Source organism: Musca domestica, unplaced genomic scaffold (genome assembly GCF_030504385.1).
Source record: "Musca domestica strain aabys unplaced genomic scaffold, Musca_domestica.polishedcontigs.V.1.1 11, whole genome shotgun sequence".
Classification (NCBI taxonomy): domain Eukaryota; kingdom Metazoa; phylum Arthropoda; class Insecta; order Diptera; family Muscidae; genus Musca; species Musca domestica.
In genome coordinates this window covers 7,898,717-7,915,664 of record NW_026712133.1, presented here as the reverse complement: position 1 = coordinate 7,915,664, position 16,948 = coordinate 7,898,717, and the positions used below count along the sequence as shown (strand labels likewise).

The 16,948-nt window shown below is 32.4% G+C and overlaps 1 protein-coding gene across 1 annotated transcript in view; it reads left to right on the top strand.

The window, feature by feature from the left end:
• The first annotated feature begins 16,411 nt into the window (after positions 1-16,411).
• LOC101887559 (uncharacterized) overlaps positions 16,412-16,948 on the top strand; it is a 35,734-nt gene continuing 35,197 nt past the window's right edge. The window contains exons 1-2 of the mRNA XM_005179199.4: positions 16,412-16,567; positions 16,628-16,872. The gene's annotated coding sequence lies outside the window, so the exon portion shown is untranslated. The remainder of the gene's footprint in view (positions 16,568-16,627; positions 16,873-16,948) is intronic.

The window sequence follows — 16,948 nt, the reverse complement described above, 5'->3', positions numbered from 1 at the left end:
TATAGGCCCCCCATTATTCGGTATTTTGATGATTTTAGCTATATATTCCAATGGTATTTTCTGAAAATCCACACAAGGATTTCTTTGTGAGTACTTTAACCCCTGAAAGGTATTTGTCTATATAGTTCCACAATATCGTATATCCCCCATATAACGATACCCCCGATATTCGGGATTTTGATGATTTTAGCCACATTTCCCAATGGAATTATCTGAAAATCCACACAAGGAGTTCCTTGTAAGTACTTTACCCCAGACAGAGATTTGTCTATATAGGTCCACAAAATCGTCTATCCCCCCCATATAACGGCACCTTCCGATATTAGGTATTTTAAAGATTTTAAAAGAATTTTCAATGGATTTTATTTTTTTGAAAATTTTCTAATTTGTTCCAAATGGTGGAGGGTATTCAAAGTTTGGGCCGGCCGAACTTACTGCTTATTTACTTGTTTATTCTGCTCTTATTCTGTCAAAACATATACATATTTTGTGTATGTGTGTATTGTTGTGTTAAACTTATTTCGAATTCATTTGTAAAATTAAAAGTGAGAGGACATAAAACGCTTTTTGACTGGCATAAGTCATCGGCTTGCTTATGTAGCATATAACCAAGTGAATTGAGGGGTGATGGATTTAAAGGCATTTAAGATAGCTAGAGCACGTTTGGTACCGGCCTTATTGCTCGCGGCAATGGGTGTGGGTTCATAGCTTCCGTGCCGCCCTCTTGGCTGCATAAAATTATTTTGAATTTCGTGCTCACAGAATATGAAAAGAAAAGTTTTACTAGTGTAGACAATAGAAGTCGATGGTCTTACTAGGATGTCTAGATGGTTTGCGTCCAAAATACCCTCCCAACCTGATCATAATCCGAATTTTCATTAAATCAAAAACGTTATATATGATCCCCGACTTTCACATAACTGACTTACCCTTCTAAGCAAAGAAATCAGACATTATAGAATTTAAATAATCCAAAACATGATTCTTTTATTAATAACAAACTCCATTAAATTCCTAATTAATCTATAATATAATTTCACTTAAAAGTTTCAATAAATTTAAACAAATTATTTAGAAAAGATAATTTAAGGGAATCGTACTGTAAACGATAGCCTTTTATATCTATTAGGAATCAAAAATACTTAAAACGAATAAATTTTAAAATTAAGGGTACTGTAATTATTAACAGCAAAATTTGATCAAATAATGTAGCATTTGTATCTTCTTAACAAATATACTTAAATAAATTCCAAATACATAAACTCATCAATGTTGATTGAGATTAGTAGATAAGAGTTGATGTTATAAGTTGTTCCATTAAGAGCAGTGTTGCCGTTTTGGGCGTTTCCGTCCAAATTTGGGCGGAAAAAAAGATAAATTTTGTGGTTTGGGCGGATTTTTTTCATATTGGGTACAAATTTATTTTTCATTGTTTATTTTTACGTAATTTAATTTTTTATTACTAACTGAATTTTATATTTTTTTATTGAAATGAATCGTTACTTATTTTATAGATTTTTGTTAAGTTTTTTTAATAATATATATAATACATTAGGCTATAGTCGTGCGGGGCCGACCATGTGATACCCTACAACACCACATTATGTTAGAAGCCCCCTCATGTCCAAATCCATTTTGGAAGATTTTGCTTTTGAAATTATGTCACGAAGCCCTGCCCAGATATTACCCTTAGCATTTTGACCAGGGATATTTTCCCAATATTTGTGCACTCCGTCGTGCTGTTAGTTTTTGTGGTCCATTTTACGGCTAAATATATTCCAATGGTCATCCAAAATGCCAGAATTCTTCCCTGTGCTTACCTATGTTCTCAGGCGTGTCGATTGGCTTCAATTGTGTGATCAAGATTTTTTTTCTGTTTTTGGTTCATTTAAACCCCTAAATATTTTGCGATCATCTCCAAGAGCAAGAGGCCCCTCTGTGTCTCCAAATTTAGACTCATCTATATGATTTGCTTGTCTACGATATTTGCCTATATTCGTCAATGAAAGTAAGCAAAGGCTGTCGTCGTGCGGCGCCGACCATGTGATACAACACTACAATATGTTAGAAGCCCTTTTATGTCCAAATCCATTTTGGGAGATTTCGCTTTTGAAATTATGTCACGGAGTACTGCCCAGATATTACCCTTAGCATTTTGACCAGGGACATTTGCCCAATATTTACGCTGTAAGTTGTTGTGGTCCATTTGACAGCTTAATAAAATTCAATGGTCATCTAAAATGCTAGAATTCTTCCCTGTTCTTAACTCTCTTCTCAGACGTGTCGATTGGAGATTTTCTGTTTTTGATTCACTTGAACACCTAAATATTTTGCGATTATATCCAATGCAAGAGGCTTCCTGTATTTTCAAATTTAGACACATCTATATGATGTGCTTGTCTACGATACTTGGCTATATTCGTCAACGAAATCAGCATTAAAAAGGCAGAAGTTCGCCTTTTGTGTATTTCGGATATGGCGTGTAAGAATGTTGGAAAGTAGTGGTCCATCGCTGTCCTAAACTCTAACTTCATGCGAGATTTCGTGTCCTTTGGTTTCTATTTGTGACCTTTATAACGGCTGCAAAATCAGGAATATTTTGAGTTGCAGGTCCATTTCAACCCCTAAATATATTGCGGAAATCTTTGAAACAATAGGCTAAGCCCTTCTGAGCCTAACCTTACCTTTGTGAAAAATTTCGTGAGGATCGAACGATAATTGCAATCTGTATATAAATAATAACCCTAACCTGTGTTGTAAAGTGAAAAAATATTACAAAACAAATACTTCAATATTATAAGTCAATTTGAAAAAATCGCATGCGATAAAAAATTCTATATGAACATCATTATTGGTATCTTTTTTATGCGACTTTTTAGTATTTATACATTAATGCCACAAGGGCATTCTAAATTGACAAAATTTGTCAAAATCGCTCCAGCCATTCTGAAGATATAAGCATTCTAGCTGACATCCCCTTCCTTTGTATATATACATTGTATATATTTCTCTATATATATCCGATAATTTTACTATCGGCATCTACGTAACGGTCAGAATTGACCTGTTCGTCTATTTGTGATTTCGCCGGCAGTAAAAATATTCGTGAATTAATGGAAAAATTGACTTTTATTTATCGCAAATGCTATGGTCTACTAAACCACTAGCAACTGCAAAATCAGGAAATTTTTCAGTTTTTGGTCCATTTCAACCCCTATGCGATCATCTCCAAAAGGGTTCTATTCTGACCTTAACCCCAGCTACATTCTAAATTTCGGGCCATAATTGCGACCTGTAGAGTGATTACAAATTAACATGGACAGACTGACAGATGGACGGACGGACATACATAGCTAGATCGACTCAGCTCGGCGAGATAGGAAGATTCATATATACTTACCTATGTGGGAAACCAATATTTCGTGGTGTTACATAATTTTTGGCCCAGTTATAATACCCCCAACACGTGAATAATAATAATGACTTTAATATATTTAATACATTGAATTCTTGTATTATGTTACTTTTTCAAATATATATATATATATATATATATATATATATATATATATATATATATATATATATATATATATATATATATATATATATATATATATATATATATATATATATATATATATATATATATATAAAGGAATATATGTTATTTTACTTCTAGTTTTTTTATATATTAGATATATATATATATATATATAAAAAAACTAGAAGTAAAATAACATAAAATTGAGTTCCTTTTTTATGTATAGTGTAAAATTTTCAATAAAATTTACTTGAATACAAACTACATGTAAATTATTCAACTTTTTACAGTTTGGGCGGATATGGTCGATTTTGGGCGGTTTTTAGAAAAAATTTGGGCTGAAATAAAAATTTCAAACGGCAACACTGATTAAGAGAATGTACAATAACACCAACTCCTCCAGAAGTGTAGGGTTAGCAATGTGATTTTGACCATTCACGGATTGCAGGAAAACAGCTAAATTTTTAACTTTTGTTGAGAATGGTACTAACTTCACTAAGTTATTTTCCGAAATCTGGGGCCTTTCTCTGGCTTGGCGTAACTGACTATGTATGAGCTGCTCCGGTCTACCAAATCTAAAACAGAGTTGCTTAATTATGTCGTCGACGTTGTCAGGATGAATAAGCAGTGATTTGACGACTTATCTGGCTTCACCTTTGAGCGACTTGTGCTGCAATTGACTGGTTGAAAGCTGTATAAAATAAAGGCCTGTCCTCTGGATCACCACTGAATTCTGACAAATCTTGAATTTTTCTCGGCGTTGTGATCGTTGATATGCTTGGATTTGGAAAAGTATAAAATTGTTGTAAATTTTGCAATGGCTCCCACGATGGCATTGAACAGGTCGTAGCAGCGCTGGCATAACTGCTGGCTGCAGTCGGTGCTGCTTGTAGTAGTGGCATCGCGGCAGAGGATGCGTTCGTCACTGTCGCTGCATTTAAGTTTTCAATTGCCTAGGCAGCGTACGTCGACGACATGGCGGCTCTGGTGCTTGCTACAGGTTAATACATGGCAGCGGTTGTATATGTGTGTGGTTGGAAAATTGGTATAGCGGGACGGCATGGCGGCTCTGGTGTCAATGGCGATTGCAAATGGCGTTTGCGAGGTTGAAACTGATGTGAGGTTATGGTAACTTACCTGGGATGATACGCTTCGGAGTGCATTTTGGAGTTCATGGCATTGGCGGTTGCTGTTGGTCAGCTTCATTTGTGCCTCCGATAGCTGGTTTTTCACTAGGTTGACTTGTTTTTGCGTCTCTGATTGACTGGGCGGACTTCCACTCGACATCGGCACTGACATCTGCTGTCCAATAGTTTGCTGTTGATGGCCACTTACTGTAGTGACTGGTTTTCCATTTAATTCCATGGAGGAAATAGGTTCTGGCTGCACAACCCGTGAGTTTATAGGCTGTTCCCCACTTATAATATTAACTCCGGCAGTTTGTGTGGTTCTTTTGTTTGTGACACTAATTGGCATTGACTCCGGCTGAGTCTGATCAGGATGATCATCTGCTACAGCATCTGCACTTATTTCACCTTGCAGACGAGGACTCCGGCGTGGTGGAGTATGCTGTATGTGGTGTCCGTTGGAATTGCAATTTTCGAATTTCGAAAAAATTAAAGTTGTGCTGAGTCGTACTCGGTTTGTGCCCATTTGTGCCGTTAAAATTTTTTCGATATCTCTTACCAATTTCGAAAAAAAAACGATAATTTCGAAAGTATGTCAGAATTGCAATTTTCGAATTTCGAAAAAATTAAAGTTGTGCTGGGTCGCGCTTGATTTGTGCTAACTTGTGCCGTTTATTTTTTCTCAATATTTTCAAACGTTTTCAAGACATGACAATTTCGAAAAGACCAGTGTTTTTCAGAAAAATTGCTGTAATTTTTGTAAAAATTCAAATATCGAGATGCGGTAAATTGTCCTGAGTTGTGCTCACTTAGCACAATTTTCACCTTTACTCGTTACTCGCTAAAAATTAAAAAAAATGAATAACTTTTGTAATATGTGGAATTTTTGAAATCTGCAAGTTGTGCTGAATTGTGCTCACCTAGCACAATTTTTCGTCCATACATTGGAAATTTGTATCTCTACTCGTTACTCGTTAAAATCGTAAAAATCAAAATCGCATATTTAGAAACAAGATATCGAAAAACTAATAGTTGTGCTGATTTTTGCCATAGACAAATGAAAATATAGACAACGAAATGCTCTCACCGTTTATCTTCGAAAAAAATCGAATCAGCAGATGTCGTCTATATCGTTTCAGGGGTTTGAGTTGGAATATTGAAGTCACTCAATTCTAAAACGTTAAAAATAACAGAAACTGTAGGATATTTGCCAGTTGAAAATTGTTCCATAATAAAAGACAAGTGAAAACTATGTAGTGACATCGAAAAATGTGGGAAAATTCCAGTGAAATTCTTGAAAAACGATAAAATGTGTTTTCGAAGTCGAGTGGCTTGAACGCGTAAATCAGCATGTTGACTATGCAAAACATGATGAGAGCCACCTGGAAAAAAAAGCAAAACTAACTTTTCGTTGTCTATATCTTCATTTGTCTATGTTTGTGCTAACCTAGCACAATTTTTCGTCCATATATTGAAAATTTGTATTTCCACTCGTTACTAGTTAAAATTGGAAAAAATACATATATAACGAAATATCGAGATGAGGTAAATTGTGCTGAGTTGTGCTCACTTAGCATAATTTTTCGTCCATACATAACGAATTTCCACCTTTACTCGTTACTCGCTAAAAATTAAAAAAATGAATAACTTTTGTAATATGGGGAATTTTTGAAATCTGCAAGTTGTGCTGAATTGTGCTCACCTAGCACAATTTTTCGTCCATACATTGGAAATTTGTATCTCTACTCGTTACTCGTTAAAATCGTAAAAATCAAAATCGCATATTTAGAAACAAGATATCAAAAAACTAAAAGTTGTGCTGATTTGTGCTAACCTAGCACAATTTTTCGTCCATACATTGAAAATTTGTATTTCCACTCGTTACTAGTTAAAATTGGAAAAAATACATATATAACGAAAAATTGCTGTAATTTTTGTAAAAATTCAAATATCGAGATGCGGTAAATTGCGCTGAGTTGTGCTCACTTAGCACAATTTTTCATTACATTACAGCAATTTTTCGTTATATATGTATTTTTTCCAATTTTAACTAGTAACGAGTGGAAATACAAATTCTCAATGTATGGACGAAAAATTGTGCTAGGTTAGCACAAATCAGCACAACTTTTAGTTTTTCGATATTTTGTTTCTAAATATGCGATTTTGATTTTTACGATTTTAACGAGTAACGAGTAGAGATACAAATTTCCAATGTATGGACGAAAAATTGTGCTAGGTGAGCACAATTCAGCACAACTTGCAGATTTCAAAAATTCCACATATTACAAAAGTTATTCATTTTTTTAATTTTTAGCGAGTAACGAGTAAAGGTGGAAATTCAATATGTATGGACGAAAAATTGTGCTAAGTGAGCACAACTCAGCACAATTTACCGCATCTCGATATTTGAATTTTTACAAAAATTACAGCAATTTTTCTGAAAAATACTGTTTTTTTCGAAATTGCCATATCTTGAAAACGGTTGAAAATATTGAGAAAAAAATAAACGGCACAAGTTAGCACAAATCAAGCGCGACCCAGCACAACTTTATTTTTTTCGAAATTCGAAAATTGCAATTCTGACATACTTTCGAAATTATCGTTTTTATGGGCACAAACCGAGTACGACTCAGCACAACTTTAATTTTTTCGAAATTCGAAAATTGCAATTCTCTCAGATTTTTTCGAAAAAAAATCTTTTTTCGAATACCTCAGAAATTTTTTGAATTTCGAAAAAAAATTTCGGCACAATTGGGCACAAACCTAGCACAATTCAGCACAACTTTCCTTTTTTCGAAATTCGAAAATTGCAATTCCAACGGACACCACATTATTTTCATACAAAATACTGAGTTTGTTGCCGTGGTAATTGTTGGTGGACACAAAATAAGCAACTTTTTGGAAAATTTTACAGCATACTTCACCACGCCGGAGTTCTCGTCTGCAAGGTGAAATAAGTGCAGATGCTGTAGCAGATGATCATCCTGATCAGACTCAGCCGGAGTCAATGCCAATTAGTGGCACAAACAAAAGAACTAGCCGTAGCCAGCAACAACATAGTTACCAATATTAACTGATTTAAACCCCTAAGGCAATATGCAATTTTTTGGAAAGGTTTATGGAAGAGAATTTTGAAACCACATTGTTGGATTTTCCAATCTTTTATTCGTCATTTTCTTCTGTTTCTGTAATTGTGGTTTTCATATTAACATGCCTCTGTCATGAGCTGTTTATGTATTGTAGACTCAGACCATTTCCTCAAAATGCATTTTGTCTAGTCTTTACCATTCTTTGAACAAAGGAGTTTTAGGTCGACTTAATTCGAAATGTAAACTAAACAAAACCTATTGTTGCATATTTAAAAGTCTATTTGACACTATAAAACTCTGGTTTCGTGAAGTTGAGCTCTCTTGTTGAGCCATGATTCCTTCAAATTGATATGTTATTTTTTGTAAATTTCCATCAATAATTTTTTGCGAGGCACTTGGTTTTTGCCGCAGTCGTTACACTGTGTGACACCATGGCGCAATAATAAGATATCGTGTAATTTTTTTTACTTTTTACCTATTCTTTGTTTATCTTCAGTACAGTGATTTCAATACAGTTAATCCAATTTTAATAAATATTTAAAAAAAACCTTCTAGGTGCCAATTTAAATTCAGTTGCAGTATCCTGTAACTGGGTCTTCCGACAGGAAAAAAATCCGCCTATAATCAGAAATTACCTGAGAATGACCTGTAAAATCAACAATTTTATTAAAAAAACTGCAACATTCCATTAAAGTTTTTTTTTTTTTAATTAAAAATGTAAAAAAATTAGTATAAAGGGAGAAATACAAAAAAAAAGCTTTTTATGTATTCTTACCTTAAGAGTCTATTTGATCCAACAAGACTCCAGTACAAAAGTGAATTTTCCTAGTTCTTTTCATTGTCTATGAATGAATTCACAAAAATATTGCATATTGTCATCTCAAATCGTTTCAAAACAACAGCACACAGTATCCTTCATCAGAAGAGTACAACGAAATGAATGTACTCTATAGCTTGTCATATCTTAATGTCATGATGATGGTACTGTTGCTTAATTCAAGCATAAATTATTTTCTTGTGAAACATTTTTTTTTTTCATATTTCTAATTTATTTTTTCCAACAAAATATAAATGTTCGTTATAAAATTATGACAAAGTCGGACTTAAATTAAGCAAAAATAGTTGCAAGACTTATCACTTTTTTATTATATTTCGACCTCCATTGTTTGTATCATGGCATAATTGCAGAAGGTAGAACAAAGCTACTCCTAAATACAATTTTTTTCTCTTTTTGCCCTTATTCTGGCAAAACATATACACACTTTGTGTATATGTGTGTATTGATTTGAATAAAAACGCAAACATTTAAAATTAATAAGATATAAGAATTTTGTTAAAAAAAAAATTAAAAATAAACTGTTTGCAAATTTAAAAGTCTATTTGACACTATAAGACTCCAGCACAGAGTTGCATTTTTCTAGTTTCTTTGAAGTTGAGCAACCTTTCTTATTGAGCCATGGCTGCTAGAAGAATGTACGGTCAAACCAATTTTGAAATTGAAAATTTTAAATGAAAAATAATTCAAAATCGTTAAAAAATGCTTATAATAGCAACTTCAGATTGGTGTCGTATAAGAAAACTTATAAAATCTACTTATTTTTGCAACATTTTTGACATATCAATGTTCCCAAGTTTTGATGCATCTACCTGTATTCTTATACCATGGTTTGTACTACATTAGAAAGTTAACGAACAGTAAACGAATCACATGATTTTTTTGATGCATCACCTACTATTTTGTTGCTTGACAGGCAACGGGTCAAAAAATAGTGTGTTAAAAGGCAAACAACAAAAATAATGAGTGCATGTTAAAGCAACTACATTAGTTCACTTTAATGCATGTTAATAGCAATGTAAAAACGAATGTATAAACAAGTAAAAAAAACATTACGTTCGGCCGGGCCAAACTTTTAATAACCTCCACCTTAGCGTAAAGGAAACATTAGAGCCCATTATGACCCTCATATACCAATTTTTAGACATATTCATGGGAAAATGTGCCAAAAATCATCAAAATACCGAATATCGGGAAATACGGCTATATGGGGCTATACAAAAACGTGAACCTATACATACAATGTTTCGCCAAAAGAAATCCGCGACGAAATGTGGCAAAAATAATCAAAATGCCGAATATCGGGAGGTACCTTTATACGGGGACTATACCAAATCGTGGACCTATACTTGCAATGTTTCGCCAAAGGAGCTAGAATCCATTATGACCTACAAATACCGATTTTCAGACAAATCCGTGAAAAAATGTGGCAAAAATCATGAAATGAACCTATAATTACAATGATTCGCCACACGAACTTGGACTCATTATGATCTACAAATACCAATTTTAGACAAATCAGTGAGAAAATGTGGATGTACCTTTATACGGGGGCTATACCAAATCGTGGACCCATACATGCAATGTTTCGCCACTGGAGCTGGAACCCGTTATGACCTACGAATACCAATTTTCAGACAAATCCGTGAAAAAATGTGGCATAAATCATCAAAATACCAAATATCGGGAGGTACCGTTGTATGGGGACTATACCAAAACGTGGACCGATATATCTCATTTTCAATACGAACCATCCTAGACACAATACAAATTACTCTGCTAAATTTTGGCGCTCTACGTAAAATAATGTGGGCTGTATCGTGATTTAAACAGACAGACAGACGGACCTCGTTAAATCGACTTAGAATTTTTTGCTGATTATGAATATATATATGGGGTCTACGACGAATATTTAGGGATGTTACAAACGGAATGACAAAGTTAATATACCCTTCTTTCCAAGGTGGAGGTTATAAAAATATGAATCATTTCAGTCCGAATTCTGTTTTCTTTGGTTGTTCCCAATAACATAAGGTTGTTATCATGGTACAATGATATCAAGGTAGGACTGTGATACCATATGATTTTAATTTTTTTATTTTCTTGGCTTAATATGTCTTCTTTATTTGTTTATGTATGTGTTTTCTTTTCAATAACAAAAAGTTTGTTCAGAAAATATTCAAATTCGGGTGTTTTCAAAATGTTTATTTCAACGTATGCATCGACAAAATCTAGAGTTTCTGTAACGACATAATCGTTTAGAGATATATAGTACATGATTTTGAAAAGAAGTGTTGACTTTTCATTCAGTTATCGCGCTTTTCAATTATTTATTCGAAATAAATGCAACAAGTTGTTTGATTTTTTTATTGTTTTGATACTAATTCTGACATTACAAGCCAAACAGGTAGACCTCTATACTTGCAATTTTTGACCTACCTTCTCTTCATTGTACCATGGTTGTTATATAAAAAAGTTGTTCAACTTCAAAGAAACTAGGAAAAATTCAACTGTGTATTGGTGACTTATTGTGTCAAATAGACTTTTAAAAATGCAACAATTGGTTTTGTTTATTTTACATGTTTTTTTTTACAAAATTAATATATTAGGGAAAACTTAAGAAAACATTAATGGAATATTGTTTTTTCAAGAAATTGAATCCAACATAGATGGACAATATTGCTTTATCCCAAAATTGTACATTTTGTTGCCCATTAGTTCCGAAAATATGAATTAAGGAAATTAACCCTGGTAGAACTAAGAAGGTAAAGTCATGCAATCATATGTTTACAATTTATTCAAATTTTTACATTTGACAACATTTCATTGTCAAAATTTATATTCATAAATCCATTGTATAAGTTAACACACAATAAGTTGTTAATCCAATAAAGTATAGTTTCTTTTATTAATAATTATTCCAAAGCAATCAATTCTCATGAATCTGCATTGCAGACATTAGTCTGCTCCAAATATTTTCCCAACATCAACTTCCGATTAATTTTAATGAACCCAAAAAATGCATTTCCGGTAGTTGACTTCGTCAACCCATGCAATGCTTTACGCGTGTAGACGAAATTAATAAGAATTGTTTTTGGTAACAGCAACTAAATTTTAAACAACAGAGTGGCATGATTTCATGGAAAATAATTTTGTTAAATAGGCAAATTAATTTTAAAATTTAATTCTTACTCGAATATTGTAATGTAGTTTTCAAGACACTCTTTGATCAGCAGCCAACCAATAAAGTTGATTTTAATAAATAGAAAAATCGTGGTTTTAATAATAAAAGCGGCAGTAAGTTCAATTTCGATAATTGCAACTTACAGGATCAAAAGTAGTCCGCGATCCTTTTTGATAAAGTGACGCGTAATAAAAGACAGCGGTAAGTGCAATTTCGATAATTGCAACCTACAGGATAACATTAAATCGCGAGCCCTTTTTGACAAAGTGTCGCGTAAGGATCACGTTGATCCAAATTTTTTTTGATACCTTATCACGTAAGGATCTAACTGGCGCCCGAGCGAATCAGTGTCGTGTAAAGAGTGAAGAAACGGCCCCTTAGTACAAATTGGGAAAAGGACGCGTTGCACGCTAGCCACTTCACCCGCGATAAATAATAAACAAATAAATAAGAACATTTTTTAAAAGGACAACATACATTGATATGTAAAAAAAAACAACAAGTGAAATTTTTTAAATTCTGTTGAAGACAGACAAAACGTGTTTAAAAAAAAAAAAAAAAAAGTTTTACTAAAGCTAAAAAAAAACCGATTCAAAACAAAATACGTTTTTATTTTAAGGAAAACTCAAATAAAGTGTCAAAACACCAAGTGTAATTATTAAGTTGTTAAAGGAAAAACGTATACTAAAAGGTAAAAAAAAAATGAGTGAAGTTATTAACATTTAGTTGGATACGAATCCCATAAAAATCATTTACAAAAAAAATCTAAATTAACTTATTTGTGAACTCAAAAAATCACAATCTGTGAATGACCAAAAACCAAAATACAAAGTGTTTGAAAAAAATGAAAATATTTCCAAAATAAATATACGAAGAGTGTTGAAAAAAAAAAAACATTTTTTATATTAAAAAAAAAAATAAATAAATTTGCAAATTGGTGAAAACATCAAAACAAAATTACAAAAATTGGTTGAAAAAAAATTAAAAAAAAAAATAATTTTCCAAAATACATTAAAAACTGTTCTATAAAACTAAGAACTTAAAAAGTGCTATCTGTGACCCCACAACACAAACATCCCAATCTAAGAAGAAATCTTGCAGCTACGAAAAGGATCAACAAAGTTTTGAGCCCCACAATAGATGACCAATAACATCGTTACAATAGAAGGACCTACCAACATGACATCTTTAAACCTGCTAATACATCGCGGGATCTCCGGATCATGACGATTTTGAGTTAATTACAAAAACAATAATCAGTTCAAAACAATAATCAACAAGTAATAATAAATGATATTTTTACAGAAAGGATACAAAACCTAACCCAAATTACAAATCAAATAGAAAAAGCCATTAAAAAAGATAACAACTATGTAAATGAAGCTGCACTCAGCATGCAAACAAAACTAAGTTTTACAAAAGAAGAACTAACAAATATTAAATTTGGAATACAATGGGCTAAGTTAAATATTGTAAACACAATTTTGTTAAATAAAAAAGAAATGACAATTGCATTAGAAAAAATTAAAAACGATAATATTATTGTAACATCAATAGAAGAAGCCCTAGAATTTGCAAAACTAAAAGTAATGTATAATCAAGAAAAAACTTTTATATATTATTAAAATACCATTAACTAGTAAAAAAAACTATCAAAATTTTTTGATAAAACCTGTAAAAAGAAATAATAAAATCATAAATATTAAATTTAATGAAATTATTAAAAGTAATAATAGCATATATGGCGTAAAAAATAAATGCATAATGACAAAAAATGTAAAATTTTTTCAAAGGGACCAATTAGTAGATATTTCCAACGATACTTGTATCCCACCGTTACTAAACGGAATGAATTCATCTTGTCAAATTACTCACGGGTATCATATTCCTCAGATAGAAACTATTTCGCCGGGTATTATATTTCTTAATGATTTTAGTGGGACAGTAAATAATAAATCTTTAAATGGAACATTTTTAATAGAATTCCAAAATGCCACGCTGCGTATTAATGACAAATTTTACGAAAATTTAGAAGCTCCATTTTCAATAATTAGTCCACCAGCAATACAGCAAACACCCGACGAAGATGAATTCATAAATCTTTTATCTTTGGAAATGTTAAACTATTTGCATATTAATAATACTAAATCCATCCATGAACTCAAGTCGGAATCAGTTGTTACTAAATTTACCTTTTTTTCTTTATTTTCGATTTTTGCTATATTTTTATTGATAATTGGGTTTTTAACAAAGAAAAAACAGAAAATATTCGTTCATACAGTTACCCCTAGCCAAGAATTAATACAGGTCCCAGTCCCTCGAAACACAGTGCAGGTACCAGGACCACAAAAGGTCGATGACTTACCTTATTTCAATCGTTTTTAAAGGGGGAGGAGTTAACACACAATAAGTTGTTAATCCAATAAAGTATAGTTTCTTTTATTAATAATTATTCCAAAGCAATCAATTCTCATGAATCTGCATTGCAGACGTTAGTCTGCTCCAAATATTTTCCCAACATCAAATTCCGATTAATTTTAATGAACCCAAAAAATGCATTTCCGGTAGTTGACTTCGTCAACCCATGCAATGCTTTACGCGTGTAGACGAAATTAATAAGAATTGTTTTTGGTAACAGCAACTAAATTTTAAACAACAAAGTGGCATGATTTCATGGAAAATAATTTTGTTAAATAGGCAAATTAATTTTAAAATTTAATTCTTACTCGAATATTGTAATGTAGTTTTCAAGACACTCTTTGATCAGCAGCCAACCAATAAAGTTGATTTTAATAAATAGAAAAATCGTGGTTTTAATAATAAAAGCGGCAGTAAGTTCAATTTCGATAATTACAACTTACAGGATCAAAAGTAGTCCGCGATCCTTTTTGATAAAGTGACGCGTAATAAAAGACAGCGGTAAGTGCAATTTCGATAATTGCAACTTACAGGATAATATTAAATCGCGAGCCCTTTTTGACAAAGTGTCGCGTAAGGATCACGTTGATCGAAATTTTTTTTGATACCTTATCACGTAAGGATCTAACTTATACACACAAAATCAGAGATGGAAACTGTTTTTATGCATTGAAATTTGACAAGGTAAATTACAGAAAATGCAGAGCTGGAAATGCTAATTTGAAATGAGGTTACCTTTATTTCATTGTACCATGAAATTAACTTGAAAAAAATATGCATTTCTGTTGCATCATTATTCAAAAAAAATACACACACACATATATAAAGACTGTGTGTATGTTTTGACAGAATAGGTGCACCAAAAATCAATAAGAGAAGCTGTTGAATTTTAAATCATCTAGGAATATGTAAGTCCCTATTGGAGTCTTATTGCGTCAAATAGTCCTTTAAACATTTAACAATTGGTTTGGTTTATTTTACATATTTTCGTAAAATTTTTATATTGAGGGAAACCCCACAAAACATGAATGGAATGTTGGGGTTATTCCACAAAATTGAGTCCAAAATAGGAGGACAATATTGTTTTAACCCAAAATTGTACAGCTTATTCCCATTAATTCAGAAAATATGAATTTCTGTTGAAACTAAATTTGAAATAATTTCCATTTTTTTCTTTATTGTTGAAAACATCGCAGACGTATATAACATGTGCATATGTTTTGGCAGAATATGGGCACAAAGAGAAAACATATGTATTTAAGCGGTGGTTTGTTATACCTTCTGTAGTTTTGCCAGGTGTACGAGGTAGCAATGGTAGAAGAATGCAGGTGTTCTAGAGTTGATATGTCAATTTTTCGAAAATGTTTTTAAAATATAAGTTGATTTTTACATTGTTTTCTTATACGACACCAACCGGAGGTTCTTATGATATGCATTTTTCAACAATTTTAACGAATTTTATGAATTTTTCTTTCAAAATTTTCAATTTCAAAATTGGTTAGGGTTCATTGTCCCAGCAGCTGTATCGATGCGACTCCCTGTATTCTTCTACCATGAAAGTAACTCTGTCTTACCTTCTGTAATTGTGCCATGTTCGTGCCCTGTTCTAACTCTGTGCGTGTCAATTCTTAATATATAAAGGATGGCAGAAGAATACAGGTAGATGCATCAACGCTTGGGAGCATTGATATGTCAAAAAAATGTAGGTGTTTTTTCAAATATAAGTGGATTTTATATGCTTTCTTATACTACGTCATACGGAGGCTATTATAATTCGCGTTTTTTCAACAATTTTTACAAAATTTAAATAATTTTTCATTCAACATTTTCAATTCCAAAATTGGTTTGACAGTTCATTGTCCCAGCAGCTGTGTCGACGCGTCTACCTATATTCTTCTTCCATGATATAAAGTAAGAAGACCTAATGCCATGTTTACGTTAGAACTTTTTGTAGGGTTAACCTACTTTGAGAGGATTTATTTGAAGAAAAAGTAATGCATATGACAATTTAAATCCAAATCCAGTGGGTTAACCCTCATATATATAAACGTACTATAAGATACCTAATAATAGACACATCCACAAAATGGTAGTAAACGTCAATAAGTACGTTGATTTTTAGGGATCGTCAATACAATATTGTTACCAATTTTTGTTCTTATATCAGGTTGGCAATACTTTAGGGTTTTGTGGGTAAATCCAAGTCCGTTGTACGACACACAATTTTTACATCGTTGAGAACGAACAAGAACGTACGAGGAAGAAACGCAAATATTAAAATTAAAGTGAGCCGTTTAACAGCAATGTGCAAAAATAATCGGGGAAAAGCCTTAGCTTTGTGTAATGTGTCGCTGTTTTAAATTGTTGCGAGTAAGAGTAGATAATTTATAAATATAGATATATATGTACTTAAAAAGTGTATATCCATAGGAATTTGCAGGTGGTGTGAGAAAAATAGAAAAAAGATGGTAACAGTCAACGCAATGAGACGACGTCGTAGACGATATAATTATTCTCGTCAGATCTGTAAAAAAATTGTCCATAATAAATCTCGTGTGGAAAAGTGTCTATCTATACAATTAAGAGAGGCCACTCAACACGTATGTATGAAAAATTCGACCAATTTTAAATTTGCTCTAAGGATACTTTGGAAAACTGGCAGCATAATCTCAAATGTATGTATTCAACAAATAGGAATGTAAGATAGGGTGGTAGGAGTTTTTTTATTCCTCAAGTCAATTTTGCTGAAGT